Source organism: Aphelocoma coerulescens, chromosome 2, assembly GCF_041296385.1.
Source record: "Aphelocoma coerulescens isolate FSJ_1873_10779 chromosome 2, UR_Acoe_1.0, whole genome shotgun sequence".
Classification (NCBI taxonomy): domain Eukaryota; kingdom Metazoa; phylum Chordata; class Aves; order Passeriformes; family Corvidae; genus Aphelocoma; species Aphelocoma coerulescens.
The window spans coordinates 48,300,634-48,316,116 of NC_091015.1; the positions used below are offsets into that span (position 1 = coordinate 48,300,634).

Sequence of the window (15,483 nt, forward strand, 5' to 3'; positions counted from 1 at the left end):
CAGGACTGGTGTCTGGGAGCAAGACAGACAGCTGTCCTCAGAGGTCACATGTTATGGCTCTTGTGTGCATGTGTTACAGTGCACAGGCAGCAGCACCAGGGAAACTGATTTTCTGAGCAGTGCTGAGTCTTCCTGTGGAAACACTGCCCATCTTTGTAAATAAGCATAATAGGAAGACAATGTAAAAAGCCATTTTCCCTGTTTCACCTGTGAAATGGGTCATCAGAGAATGAAAAGATGCTTGTAATACGATTCTTCAGATTTTTATGAGATGTAAGGTAGGATCTGTGCCCCACTTTCACAAGTTTTTTTAATGCTTACATGTCAAGACAAGCTGTAAATGAGCAACATAACAGAGTAAACATGATCACTCCAGACACACCACTCCTACTGCCCAAGAGATGCAATTTATGCAGCCTCAGCGCTGTATTATCAGGTGGCCAGAAGCCAGAGAAGGCAGCTTTAAGTCTATATGAAAAAAGGCATGCAAAAGAAAAGTAACATGGGATGGGGAGTAAGAAGCCCTCTGCAAACCTCTGAAAGTCCTGTTTCCTCAGTGGCAAATGGCAGGGAAGAACAGGCAGATAAACTGAAATGGAAAATAGAGAAGGGGAAGTTGGAAGTTAAAAGAAGGAACTGCCCAGCCCACTTGCTTCAGGGACTATTGAACTGAACTCAGAAGCCAGCTGAGGTGCTCGAGCACATAAGGAAATTCCACTTTCTCAAAAAGCTTTGTAGTACATTTGTTATCCTGTCTTCTGAGTGTGTATTTCATCATAACAAATCTAGATATTGTTTTATCCTCAAATATTTCATTCTTAGTTGTAAAGCTCAGTCTTGAAAACCTGATGCAAAAAAATGCCTCTCTATGGCAGCAGCAATCCTTACCAAGTTAAAATACATTGGCAGTGACCAGTACTATAATCCATTTTCTCTGAAGAGTGAGCCAAGGCGTTTCTGCTTAACTGTGCAAGTTGGCCTGAGAGCTGCTTATACAAATGTTGGGGAGGGAAATTTACCCTTTGGAAGCCAAAGTTAACAGGCACGCTGGTGGTATTAGGAAGTTTGTACCAGCATTGCCAGGAATAGCTGATGTTTCCAAGAGCTGGTACAGTTATAACAATTTACTTTTGAGGGACTCTGCCCAAAAATTCTTTTGATCTTTTAACAAGGCTATCAGCCTCACTTAGTTTTCCTATAAACACATTGTTCCATTTCCAGGTTACAAAAGGGATTTTTCTACCCTCAGCCCTTGTAGCACAGTATGGTTATTAGCCTGAAAATAAGCTGAGCCCTTGGGAAGGTAATCAGAAGGATTGAAATTAGTCAGCATGCAAAAATGAATTAATTTTTTATGAAATTACATATAAATTAAGAGTAGTCTCAGATATTTTTCCAAAGCTATGGTACACTGTAAGCCTGTTACAGCCTGTGGTTAGACAGAGACCCCTGTTAGTATCCCAAAAGGGCTGTTAATTGGAGCATTCATTTACAGGAAGAAATCCATGAATCCTTTGTGATGTGTGTGTCTCTGTGTGTGGATGGGAAAATGTTGCTTACACATTGGTCTTGTTGGCAGGATTTTAAGTGATACTAATATTTCAACTCTGGGCTTTTCCTCTTCCAGAAAATAACTAGGGAAATTAACAAGTAGAATATCAGAGCTTTTATGTAGGGATAAATATTCACCAACTGCTGCTAAGTAAATTCCAAAATAGCAAAATAAATGTGAGTCTTTCTTCCCCCCTCAAAATGACTTCAGAATGGTCTATTCAATATTATTATTTCTGCTATGGAGCACAGTTTTCTCAGGCAGTACTCTGTCTTTTTCTTGCCTACAAAAATGAGTAACTCTCTATTGTTGCCAAACAGCAGCAATTTTTTATCCATCTGAATTTTTTTTTTTTAATTAACCTTAGTGAAATGAAAAGTTCTGAACACAACAACAGCAATAAAAAAGTTTGTCAAAGTACTTCTGGCTCCAGTGAGTTTGCCTTAAGCAGTAAAAAGGCTTGAGTTTCACACGTGAAAGGGAAGGTTTGGGTTGTGGCCATAGCAAGTGACCCCTTAAAATCTACAATTTCTGTGGTGAGGCACAGATAAGAGTTAAAAGATTTAAATAAAATCTGACTTCTTGAAATAATGAAATTTCAGAGCAGCCATTAAGGAAGACTTCTTGTCTGCAACTGCTCCATGCACAAATTTGATGAGACAAAGGCTAAATTTAAGCACAGGGTGCTGGACTTTGGAGCAAGAGAAACTCTCTGGCAGGGATGGCCCAGCTCTGTGGAGTTATTTTTGCTGAGAGCAGCCTTCAGAGATTTGTAGCTCAGCTGCTGAGTAAGCAGGCCAGTAATTAAGCTTCCAGTCTCTTACTGGTTTATGTTCACACTCATCAAAATTAAAGACAGACTAATTCTTTTGAACTTTGGTAAAATAGTCTTAACCTTTCAAGCCACAACAGGAGCAGGGGTGTCTTCTCCTGTTAGTAGGAAAATGCATTTTGTTTTTTTGGCAGAACTAAATCTTGGCAATTTACTTTAGAGTGATGAAACAATGATTTTTCTGTTTCTGAACCAGTCTAATGTCCAAAACCAGAGACAGACTTACTCTGTGATTATATGGAAAACTGTGCATTACAAGCTGCAATACAGATGATTTTCCTCGTTAGTATTTATGCAATTCAGGTAAGCTGATTTTTCATCAAGTTGTGAGTACAGATGTCACCAGATATGTATGACACAAGGTAATAATTTTAAACCATTAACATGTGCTCCCTCTGCAAGATGTTGGCATTCCTTGTTAAATGTAGCTCATGGATGCATTCCAGTTTCTGAAACTCTGGTTACATTTTAAAAATCAAATATTTTTGCATTTGTTTGCTCTCCTTTGTTTTTTTCCTGTTCATGAATATTCAAAGTAAGGAGTCTACTGTCAGGAATACTGGTAAAATACCAAATTTTAAACTAACAGTAGAGGATATTGCAATGCTCCAAGAATGTGACCATGGGAGTTACCTGGGCATGGAAGAAGAACGATTTCTTGCAAGAAAACTGAAAACCAGACAAAATTTCTGGTTTGAATTTTTTTTCACAAACCTTCTTTAGGAAGAAAACCCCTACTGAATCATAAAAAACCCCCAAACTCCACATGCCTGTCCTTCAGACAATCCTTATTTTCAACTAATTCCTGCTGCTATGAATCTGACAACATCTCTGACTTATAAGTGTGACAAATTTTACACAGTTATAGAAATAATGTGAAAGCAAATGCAATGCAGCAACAATATTACATCTCCAAGGGTGGTTTCCAAGGCTGTTCCTTTGGTGTGTGGTTGAAAAGAGCAATAAAAGTTTCAGTGTTCTTTAGGCAGGGAACACATGAGAAGCAAATTCCTTTTCTTTTCCATGATCTGGCTGCACCTTTAGGAGCATTTTTGCTCCCACTGGGTCATATTCTACAACCTCCTGATGTATGATGCAAATGCTGAGGGGTTTTGGTTAGGATCTTTTTCCTCCATGCTGTCTTTTCCTCTACAGGGCCCATTTCCATTAGGTGTTTATACCAGACAGGATTAGTTTTGCTTGATTCTTTGACTCTTTTGTCCCTTTTCACTTTTCATTCTTCATGAAGCTGAATGCTATTGCTTAGCATCTCATTCTTTTTATCATCCTCGCTTCATATCTGTCCATCAGCATTAAGTACAGTCAGGTTTAAACCTTTGAATGATCAAAGCCTTTCAACATCTCTCTGTTGCATCTGGTTTCCTTTGTTAACCATTCTTTCAGTGTTTCTATCATTCATGCAAGATGCAGCTGCTTTTTTAGTCCTTTCCCTGTGCTTCATGTAACTCTTCTGAATTTTCTAGGCCATCTTTCCGTTTGTTTCATGATTCCCACACCTCAGATTTTGGTATTAACCTTGAGTATGTGATATTGTGAAAAATGCTTTCTGAAGTGAAGACCCCTTCATCACATCAGAAGGAAGTCTTCTGATACCTGTTAAAGCACATCATCTGTTTAATCCTGAGGGTGATCATGTTCATCATCTGTATATATTGACTTTCCAGAGACAACCACAGCAATCAGAGAAAAGGATGTTTGAAAATATAAATCTCAAAACTGTGAGTGTCAAATCCCTCTCCCATCCCAAGGAAGCAGAAATGCTTCTTGCCATTCTGGAAATGAGAGCCATTGTTTTAATGGTCTCACCTCTTAAAGCTCTCTTTTCCCCTGCCATCAGGTGTTAGCCCACCTTTTTGTACCTGGACAGTCCTCTCTGTGGGAATCTGCAGAGTGCTTACCTGGGCCTGGAAATCCTCAGTCGTGGAGGGAACCAGTAGGTCTGATCCATAGGATGTTTTGGCACCCAAAACAGTGCTTGAGGCCAGGTATGTCAGGGTGCAAACTGGATGTTGCTGTGGTCTTCATGGAAGCTCTGGGGCAATTGTTAGAAGAAACTTGAAAAACCCGTAGTACAGTCACTTGCTTTGCAGTGCTACATCCCCCTGGCAAGTGCTACAGAGCAGGCTGAAGAGAGACAGGCCTATTTTGCCCTTGAATACCTACTTCAGGACTGCATAATTTACATGATTTAGCCTCTAAAGGTGCAAGATGTGATTTAGTTTTGTTATTTGCTCTTAATGCATAACTGTCCTGCTATGCTTTATTTCATGGTGCTGCCTACCCACGTATGAACAGGATTTAATTTCCAAACAGCCCTGCTCCAAGCCTCAATATGTCTCTTGGCTGAGAGTGGTGCAGTAAAATCCAGTGTTCATAGCAACCTTTCTATGTTGAAACACTAAAGTTTTACATTTGTCTAATATATTTTCACTTGGACCTTAGAACTCTCATAAAGTCTTTGCTCATGTTGCCAATTTTACCTGTTCTCCTAATACAAAGAATCCCAGTTATTACTTTGTCTGACACTTCGGGCAATGAATTTCGTGGTAATTATCGTTCTTACCCTTTGCTTTCTTCCCTCATATAACATTGCCTGACACTTTCTATAATAAACCAGAAAAGCTTAAGTATTATCCATGATTCACTGCTTTCTGCCAGAGCTAAACCCTCCTCTACTTCCCATGTCTGACTGGTTAAGATGCTCAGTGCACTCCACACCAGCATGGCCAGTGTGAGCTGAAAGGGACCTGCCTTGCAGTTGGCCACGAATTTTTGTCACTCAGCACCAAAGGCACATTAAATTAACTATCTTGGACTTACGTGACTGTTTTGAACCACGCTCCTATTTTTCAGATTAATTCAGACAAACAGATGCATTCTTAATTGAAGATGGAGAGAACAAGAACCACTGCTAGATTATGTATTTACTGAGCACTATAAAATCCTCTTTGAAAATTAATCCTTGGACCATCAGTTGATGAGGTTAAACCAAACCACTGCACGCTGTCTTAACAAGACTGCATAATACAGAGGCTTTGCCATTTTGAATAGGGTTCATGGAGAAGGTCAAGATTATTATTTTGCCCTGAAGAAATTAGTATTGTTTCAATCTAGGCATACTGTCTTATCTGTCATTCCATACAGAAAAGGCAAAATTTGTGTGGTCTTAGAATAGAACAACAGGAAGTCACAGAAAATCAATATTTAAAGGGTTGCTGCTGTGGGCAGCAGTTCGTATGAGAAATGTGCTCCGTGTTGTGGGTTTGAGAGTACTTTATGGATGATTTTGTTTGCATACGTGTGGAGAAAGAGACTTGCTGAAGAGTTAGAAAATGTGTAAATTAATGTATTATGAACGTTTTACACAGCAAAAGTGAGTTAAATTTGGGAAATGATTCCTGTGGCTGTTGTTTGCCTGTTAAACAACAGTTAGTTGCTGGAGCACTCCAAAACCCTTGATGGAAAATTCCATGATTGCCTAAATAGTGATAAGAAACGTTTCTTCTTTCCTTCCCTCCCCAAACCTATGTACTCCAGAAATTACACTGGTCAGAAATATAGGATGAATTATATTTTGTATTTGATTTGTGGCAAGTTTAAGATGTAGTGTCTTCTGTAAGCTAGAAATATGACCTTTGTTTATGTAGAAAATAATCTTCATCCGTGTGAGGTACACACTTTATAAAGGATAATGGAAAAATCATTTTAGTGATCACTAAATTAACTATAAACCCTCACAGAAAGACCCTGGTGCAATACTGAGTGGTTATCAGAAAAAGCCTCCCAGCTCAATATTTTTCAGCAGCAGCATAAGCAAGAAAAAGAATAAATGGATGTAAGGAAACTGAAATAGCTGGACGATAAAGAAGAATAAGATGAGAAACAATACTGAAAATATGAGAAAGCCATAATGTAAATTGAACATGTCACTGCCAGCCTCACATAGAACAGTAGGTACAGTTCTACTGCTGTGTCTCAGAAAGGGTTCCTTTGAAATAAAAGACATTCAGGAAAGCAAACAGCCTTAGCTGCATGGGAAACTTTCATAGATTAAGAGAAAGAAAAGAGGAAAAGATTAAAAGTGAGAAATAACAATATCCCCAGGACACAATCAACAAACAATAAAGGACATGTTTCCCTTTCTGTTCACTCTCCAGAAGGTGCAGGAACAAGTAATTGTTACCCAATGAAATTAAAAAGCTGCAAATCCAAAAAGGGCTTATATTTTAACCAATATTTTGGAGAACTATTGCTGCAAAGCTCTGAAGAGATTTTTATTACAATTACCTGAATGTGAAGGGGAAAAAAAAAGAAAGAAAAAAAGAAATCCATATTTTAGTCAGAGAGGCAAAATAATTTTGGGTGGTTTTTTTTAAGGACATCCCTTCCCAGGACAACCTTTTGACACATGCTTTACTCAACATTGTGATAACGTGCAACTTGCAGGAGAGTTGAACTTGTATATACAGCTTCAGAAGTTTTCCTGAATCGTAGGTAGATGAGCCAGATATTACCAGCTACCAGTTGCCTCAGTCTAGGTTTTGTGTGCCTCAACACAAGAATCTATTTCTGGCATGGGTGGCCAGGGCGGATGTGACAAACAGTCACATTTTTATATTTTTTTCAAGTTTGTGGCTTATGAGACATGATAAACCTCCCAGCTTACCAGGCTCCTGAGCTGACTGCCAAAAGCTGGATGGTATATCTGAGCCCATACACTTGCTTCAATGCTGTGGAGAAGACACCTTTAATTAGACCCATAATGTCTGTTCTTACATTCATCTGGAACAAAACTTTTGCTTTCTGTTTATTATTACATCCTTGCATGGAAGTAGTGTGAGAGTAACTTTTGTAGTTAATGCATAATGCCTAGATTTTAAAATAATTGAGAAGGAGGCTTTGTTATTCAAAAGTAGATCTTTTAATATAGTTCTTATTGAATTAATAGTATCTTCATTTGTGGATATATTCACTATAAATAGCTTAATCATTTTTCTGATGCCAGAGTGTCTCTTATCTGATGACTTCTTATGAGCACATTAAAAAAAGAAGGTGGCATATTTGATAAGTCTCTGTGGCTTCCCTAAGGAGGGAAGAGTAGGGAGTGCTGAGGGATTAGAAGTCTGATTAGTGCATAATGAGGAACTTAACTTTCTAAAATAAAATTAGAGTAATTATAAAATGACGTGTTCACATATCAATGCAATGACTTTACTAAGGTTGCCATAGAGCTGGAGTTCATAACATGTGGAACTGCTGTAATTTCTGACACTAAAGTGAGAAATTTGCATGGGGCACAATTCTTGATTTTGCACTTGCTTTCCTTGACACTTGCTAGCTCTACTCCTTTTTCTTCCTTTAGTCTTCCTCTGACTCTTCTTGACATTCTGGTATGTTTTGAGGAGGTGTACTCCAATGACATTGCTCTTTTGCAGCGCTGGTGATCTGTTGACAGAGCCACCCACACAGACACCTGACCTAGAGATTGTGCCCTGGAAGTACTCTGAACAAGGCTGTGGGTTGGAACCATAAAGAAAATACTGGGTCAATACATTCTACCTGCATTATGACCCTGACCTCTGATTTGGATAGGGACTTCTCTTATTCCTCTTTTTTCTGGGGGGCACTGACTTTTAGGGAGACTCTGTGCACAAATAAGCTTACTGAGAGACCCTTGCTGACTTCAAGTGGAGCTGAAGACCCTCACAGACAAAGACAGCATGAAAGGCCAGTGGTGCTGTCCCCAGGAGTCCTGCCCTGATAAAGTGAATTGTTAATTAGTCATTCAGTTGAAATAAATATCGGATCTCCCCCAACATAGGAAGAATAAAATGTCTGCAGGGTCATCTTTTTTTTTTTTTTTTTTTTTTTTTTCCTTTGGCAATATTTCATCAGTTATTCTAAAGCATTAAAACATATTCAGCCTGAAACCAATAAAGGCTAGTTCTGGTTTTGTTACTTGGGTATTTTTTCAAATATTTTCAAATGGGGTTATGTTTGATATAGCAGACTCTCCTGTTTGGCATATATGTTTTGCTGTATGTTTGGCAGGTAGCAGTTTTTTCGCACCACTGTATTATTACAACCTTATTATGTCTCTATAACCTTAAAGTAGGGTTTAGATTTACCAAGGTCTTTATCAGGCAAGAAAAGAGGGGAGGTGCAAAACCTGTTTGTGCTGAGGTTTCCGTTCCTGCAGCCTATCTGCCAGAAATATTTAGAAGAATACTTTTGGAGATGTAATAGATGTTATTTTATAACTTGCAACACCAACTCTAAACCAGCTGTACAATGCAAGAATTTTCCCTGCTAACTACATCGCAAATTTACCACAAGTATAGCACAGAGTAACACACAAATAAACACATGATGAAATTTCAGTCTTGTAAGGTAGTTCTAGCCAAGGAAAAGCTTCACTTAAAAGATCCGGAGCTGTATGGTATTGTTTACGGTAAGGCATATATTCTTTTAGGATAGTTGGATTTGATTGATATTTATAGTTCTTTGCTACTGTAAGGATGATCCTTCCACATTTACTTTCTTGTTTATGCATAAAATCCCTGTATGATTCCATCTGAAAACTAAGTGTGCCAGCACTGAGGATTGGAGTGGTCCAACACCACAAGTATCTTGTAACCTTGACAAAGTCTTGCCCTATCATTTTGTCACTGGTAATTATCATTACTGGTGACATGCAGAGGTGGCATAATGCAGCAGAGGTTACTACAGACTTTGCATGAACATAAACTATAAGACCTTTCCATGATAAAAACCCCAACACATATATGTATAAAACCCACATAAATACATAAAATTAGTGCTTAAATGTATTGCAGCTTCCCATTGTCCCAGCATTTTTCTGCTTGTGCACAAAAGAAAGGTGGAAGGAGATCTTGAGCAGCAAACACTTACAGAGGTACTTCTTTTCCATCTCTCTACAGAGTTAGAAAGCTGGTATTTCTACTGAAAGCTGACAGATATTTGCCCCAGCTATTCTTCTCTTTATCATGGCACCACTTGTTCTCGCTGGGTGGACCCTCTCTGTAAGGAATCTCTGCCCTTCCAGCTTTGCATGTGGAAGAGACTGCCTCCTCCACAGCTTATTTTGCTAACTCCTTAACTCACTGTGACAACTTCCCTCCAGAAAATAATTTTCTTTTTCTTTCCTGTAGTCCATATAGGTCTTGTCTAGAGTCTGCACAGATTCGTTAGGGCAAGACTAGTTTGCACACAATTAACAAGAAGAAATACTTGTGAGTGAGCTTCAGTTGGTAGAGGACCTTCTGTTTTCAGTTATTTCCCTTTAATCCAATTCTTGACTCTGTTCTACTCTTTTGTATGTGACAGACATCCATTTTTTGTGACAGCTGCTTTTTACCCATTCCAAAGTTTATATGCTAATACTCTTGCTGCCCCATGCTAACTAAAGCAGAAGTTAGACGAACCTCCTTAATTAGGGCTTGCATGCCTCCATTTAGCTCAGCTGCTTGGAGGAAATCAGCCCTCCAGGGTGAGCTATCTCCTCTATAGGGTGCTGCCCTGCTCTTTGGATGCTGCTTCTGAGCCAGGTAGGGAAGCTGCTTTCTTTTTTATTGCCCTTTGGAGGTGAGGAGAACTGTTGTGCAGACAAAAGTGAATAGGGGCAAATCAAAGCCTGTTTTAGTTTCTTTCCTCTCCAATTTCCTTGGCTAAAAGGGAGAGGAGGAAGCATTTTCTTTCTTGAAAGTTTTTACTGAGGACTGCTTGGCATTTTCTTCTCAAGACTGAACAGAATAACTCTGTGTCTTTACTTCTTTTTGTTCTAGATGGGGGCTAAGGTTTATGAGGAATCTTCTTATTTCCCACTATGTTTTGAAATAAAACTTTAGAATGCTTTTCATTATTGTGTATTGCAGAAATATTACTTGAAAGTGGTTGTTGTATTAACTTGCATGGATCCTGTGAAGGTGGAGCAGGTTTACTCATGCTACAAATGCAATAGTGCTTGTACTAAAGACACAGCTAAAGCACACGTTAAGCTGAGTAGCACATAAAGTTGTGAAGACTGGTGGGCTAGCCTAGGTACTGTCCTGTTTTTGGCTAGGATAGAGTTAACTTTCTTCAAACAGCTGGTACAGTGCTGTGTTTTGGATTTGGTATGGGAATAATGTTGATAACATATACACAGTTAAAGCAGGCTGGTTTGGACGCAGCTCAGTTAAAATACTTACTGCTATTGCAGCAGGCTTTTCATGGAAGCCTCCTGCTTCCTGGCTCAGGAACATACTTTGCCTATGCTTGGCTTGGTGAGGAACTCCTGCTTCTTTTTCCTTCCCTCCTGTCTTGGATATAGATGTAGAAATGGGGATTCCTTTCTTCACCCCAGCCAAAAGAGAAAGAAGTGCAACCACAGAGCGCAAGAGAGAAAGAAGCGCAACCACAGATTCCTGACTCTGTTTCTGGACAGGGACACAGAAAGAAGGGAAGCAGCTGTAGGATGAGAGGTCTGTTGGGTAGGCAGTCCCTTCCAGGCTATTGATGGAATCATTCTGGGGGATGAGCAAGAAGCAAATCTTGTCTTTAAATAAGATATTGATGGATTAGTTCCCACAAGCATTTGCTTCTTGACATGTTGTATATATCTATATGCTCAATGAGTTAAAAAACAACAGCAAAGTAAGCTGTAGTTCTGAAGGAATTGGAACACAATAATGTGTCACAGAGCTGCCTAATTAACAAGACTGTGAAGTAACTGGAGTAAATTAGCAGAGACAATTAATTTACGCTGCATCAAAATACACACTGGAATGCTGCAGAGCAAATGCATAATTTTCATCTCTGATTGCTCAAAAGAACTTATGGGACCTGTTACTCAATTTATTTTCACCTGATCCCTGAAAAGCGTATGGAGGCTTCTAATGCTTTCAAATTTTAGTGTGGAATGACTGGAATTTTAAGTATTTTTTTGCTTCAAGAGCATGGAGTGTAATCCCTGAGTAGCAGTGTATCCATAACATTAACTTCTTCTCTCCAAGGCTAAGACTATAATCTAAATTTGCATGCAAAGCAGTGGTGATGGTGGGTATTCTTTGTGACCATCTCTAGGAATAAGATTCTTTTAGGTGCAGAATGTAGATAGGCCTTGAAAGTCAAATAGAAGGGTTTTTAAAAAAGGACAGGTTTGCTGTTGCAAGCAAAAATGCTCCGATCCAATGGATAGTTTGAACCCTGTCTCAGATGCCCCCTCACAACAGCAGCTGAGGCAAGTTAGTGAACAACTTGCATTATACTGATATACCACAGACTGGGCCCATGACTACTGTGTGCTAATTACACCATAAATTCCAAGTGCTGCACATCTTTAAAACACCACCTTTCTGGCCTCATAAACTAGCTCTCTGCTACCAGAGGAAGGCAAGCTATGATAATTCTGTAGAGTTCCTTGGTGGTATGCATTTAATTCTGGGTGGAGGATTTAGGAATACAAAAGCTTCTCCTGAATGAGTAATAAAGTGCATCTTAGAAGGTCTTGTAGCTGAATGCAGACCAACTTGTTCCTTCTTCTGCACCGCTTTATTCTTTATTTACAGTTCAATAATGGCAAAATGCAACAGCTTCTCTTCACATAACTCCCTGTGTTAAGAAGCCATGTCTTAAAGGCCAGTTTCAACCATCATAATGAGCAAAGTTAATCTGAAGTGGGTGTATAAGCCAAAAAATACCCACCAGAAGTAAGTGTTGGCTCTGAGGAAACCTGTCTTCAGATTAATGGCTTTGGCACTTCTGTGTACTTGCAGCATGTAATTTAAGGGGCCTGCTGTTGTAATGAGGGCTGGTAACAGGGAAGCAAAACCCCATCCCTCAGTGTATTAAGTGTTTGGTGCTGTAGTGAGTGATGAACTAAGTGCATTTAGCTAGAAGACCTGTGCTACTGTCCACTCTAATGCAAGTGTGCCTTTGAAACAGCTGCTATAAATTACATCAGGCAGCATTCGTGTACTGGTGGACTTGGGTTATTTTCTAAGTGTGAATTTGTTGATGTGAGTATAATGCTTTGTAATTGGGGACATCCTCTTTGGGCATGTCCTACTTACTATATAAATGAGGTGCTTCTGAGAAAGAAAATAAAGAAATGCCTGCTTTTCCTCACTTGAATAGCTCTGCAGAGAATCTGAATGCTGGAGCTATCACTTGCACGTTAATGAGAGGCTAGTACTTAAATTGTACCAGTCTAATCTGAAGACTCCCATGCAAATGCATGTGGGTACCAGAGGCAAGAGAAATGTTAGCTTTGAATAAGAACTCAATCATTTTCATTTCTTAACTGGTTAAAAATAAAATGCACAAAAACCTTATCTGGAAAAGTATAGCAACTGCTCTGAATAATTTTGTAGTTATGTCTTGAAATTGGTTTATTTGCTTTGAGTAAAAAAAAGAGAAAAAGAGGAGACATGCCAAGATATTTTTGCCCTTCTTATGTGACTTTTACACTGTAATGTCAACTGAGAAATGCCTGCTGAAGAGGATGATTGCTATGCTTTAGCAACACTTCTTTAGGAACTGTGAGTCTGAATTCCTTGATCTTTCATTAAGGCTTTGATTCCATCAATGAAAATTACACTTCTGATTTTTTTTCCATTTTTTCTTTTTTTTTTGCTGTGGTATACCTATTTTACAGTAAGGACCAAGCCACCAAAAGTCACAGGAGCATAAGTGGGAGAAGGATTTTGGTTTTCAGAGAGAACTCGCTGAATTTGTTTTTGAAATGGAGATCATTAAGCAGACTTTTTTTCTGGTAGGAAGGATATGGAGAAGATTCAGGATTTTGCAATCCTTGTCTAATTTAATTGATGTTCTAATTCTAAAAGTACAAAAGATTTAATCAGGATTGGCTTTAGTATAATTATTTAGTAAGCTTTGGTGCTGGAGGAATGAATTTAAGTGAGAATGAGACATTACTTCACTCAACTGCAAAACAGAACTCTTGAACTTGATGAAAGGTTTGACCTTGTTTCTTTTTATTAATCTCATTTTGACTTCTGTACTTCAAGTTATTTGGCCAAGAACAGTAGCAAAGGAACCATGATGCTGCATCAGAGGATGTTTCCTGCAGAAAACAGTGCTGAGAAACCACACTGGGTAGACAGTTAATGTTTTTGGGAGGGTGGAAATTGAGAAGCCCACATATCATTCTGTGTAGATTCTCCTAAATCAAAACCCATATTGTGACAAAAGTAGGGAAAATCTTCCAGAGTGAGTTGGCTTGCTATAACCGCCCTCTGCAGAATCTGAGTCACATTCATGGCGTGGAGTGCTGTGCTTTGAAGTGTTGCTGCCTCTGGGCTGTCCTTTGCTGGAGAGCCCATTTTTGTAATGGCTAAAGGGAATGTGTGATTTTATTTGCAGTTTTGGTGAATATGAAAGGGGGAGTTCACCAGAGCCTGTGGCTTGGTGGGCTGGGGACCAGCTGCTCAAAGTGCAGGTTGCCAACTGCTGTGCCTTGGCAATGCAGGGCACCCCAACAGCTCACCTTGGTGGCCACAGCAAGAGAAGAAAATGAGGCTTAAGTTAGATGCCAAAAAATCATAAATGATTTTATGCCTCTTGGAGGTTTTATTGAAACTTATTTAAAAAAATTTAAAAATCTGTAATATAACCACTGTATTATTTCCTCCAGGTCAAGCTGAGAACAGGTGTCATACCAGGGTACCAGAAATTAAACTCCTCTTTTGTGACATTTTCTTTTAAATTTTATTTTCTTTGTAAAATATCCCATCCCAGATGGGACTTTGAGATCCACCAGGCCGCACTTATGGATATTTTGCTTGCCCCTCTTTGTCTGGGAAAACAGGTGGACCTGGAATTAGAAGAGTGAAAAGAGAGGCTGTGTCTGGGAAACCAAGGACACGTGGCAGCCTTTCCAGGGGAAGCCTGCTTGTCAATGTGGAGTAATTCCTGGGAAACTCATTTAGCTCTAGCGAAGCCATTGTTGTAGCTGAAAAAAGAGACCGAGAGAAAAAAAAAAAAATAACAGAATCTTATTGAATATTTCAGATGGAGATGCTCACACAGGAAGCTTCCTAAAAGTCTCTTTTAACTTAAAAAGCTGAAGCCAAAAATAGATCTCAACTTTAATAATCTGAAGGAGATAAAATTGGGCAGTTACTTTTGGGGTTTAATCTTTCTGATGGTATCATCAGAAGGAAGAAGCTTAGTATAACATGAGAGTTTGTCAAGCATTTTTCAAGATGTTTGAGAGGATAGGAAAGGTAAGACAAAATCCCTCAGTGAAAGCTTCCATCATTTCCTTTGTTTGCATTCTGATGGCACCTGATTACTTAACTTACAAAGATATTCAAGTGGCTGTAAGTACTTCACCAAGCCCTTGTGTGTTATAACTGCATAAATAGTTGAGCAATAAATACTGAGCAGAGCTTTTAGGAGCTATGAGATGCTGCTCCTGCAGCAGTTGGTGGATATGTCTCAGCCAAACTGAGATTTGCCTCGATGAAGTGCAAATTTTCCTTGCTTGTGCTAATGAACCTGGGAGTTGAATGACAGGTGGTTTGGGGGAAGACTGGGCTATTTTACTTCCAGGCGTAACTGAGCTGCTTCAGCAGGTCAGAGAATTTCAGAAAGTGATCTGGGCAGCTAATGGCAACTTAGCTGTCTCTTCCAGAAGTTCATTCTAAGTCTTCTCATTCAAGCACTCATTCAGAGGCTCTGTCTAAATCGGGACGTCTGATTAGCTGCTGGTTTCCTTCCAAATATATGTATCTTTTCCGACAGTGGTGTCTGTAGACAATGAGATCTCTGCTCCTTCTCTTTGCACTGACTCAATTTCTGATGCACCCAGAGATCCAAATCGGGTAACTCAATGACGTATTTTAGAAGATTTAATGTTTATTATTATTAGTAGTGTTTCCTCTAGAAAAGCTTCATAGACTAGATTTTGGTCCTTGCTTTTCTCTAGCTCTCTTGTTGTAGTGTGACCCTGGGTGACAAATTACTCTCAATGCGCCTTTAAATTGTGATGTGCCATTGTATAAACAGGTACTTCCATTACAGGTCTTGAGTGTATCATCATCACCTGTGTTTT

At 39.2% G+C, this 15,483-nt stretch overlaps 1 protein-coding gene across 1 annotated transcript in view; it reads left to right on the forward strand.

The window, feature by feature from the left end:
- The first annotated feature begins 9,896 nt into the window (after positions 1-9,896).
- The window catches only part of LRRC3B (leucine rich repeat containing 3B), a 148,768-nt gene continuing 143,181 nt past the window's right edge, over positions 9,897-15,483 (forward strand). Inside the window, exon 1 of the mRNA XM_069005824.1 lies at positions 9,897-9,973. The gene's annotated coding sequence lies outside the window, so the exon portion shown is untranslated. The remainder of the gene's footprint in view (positions 9,974-15,483) is intronic.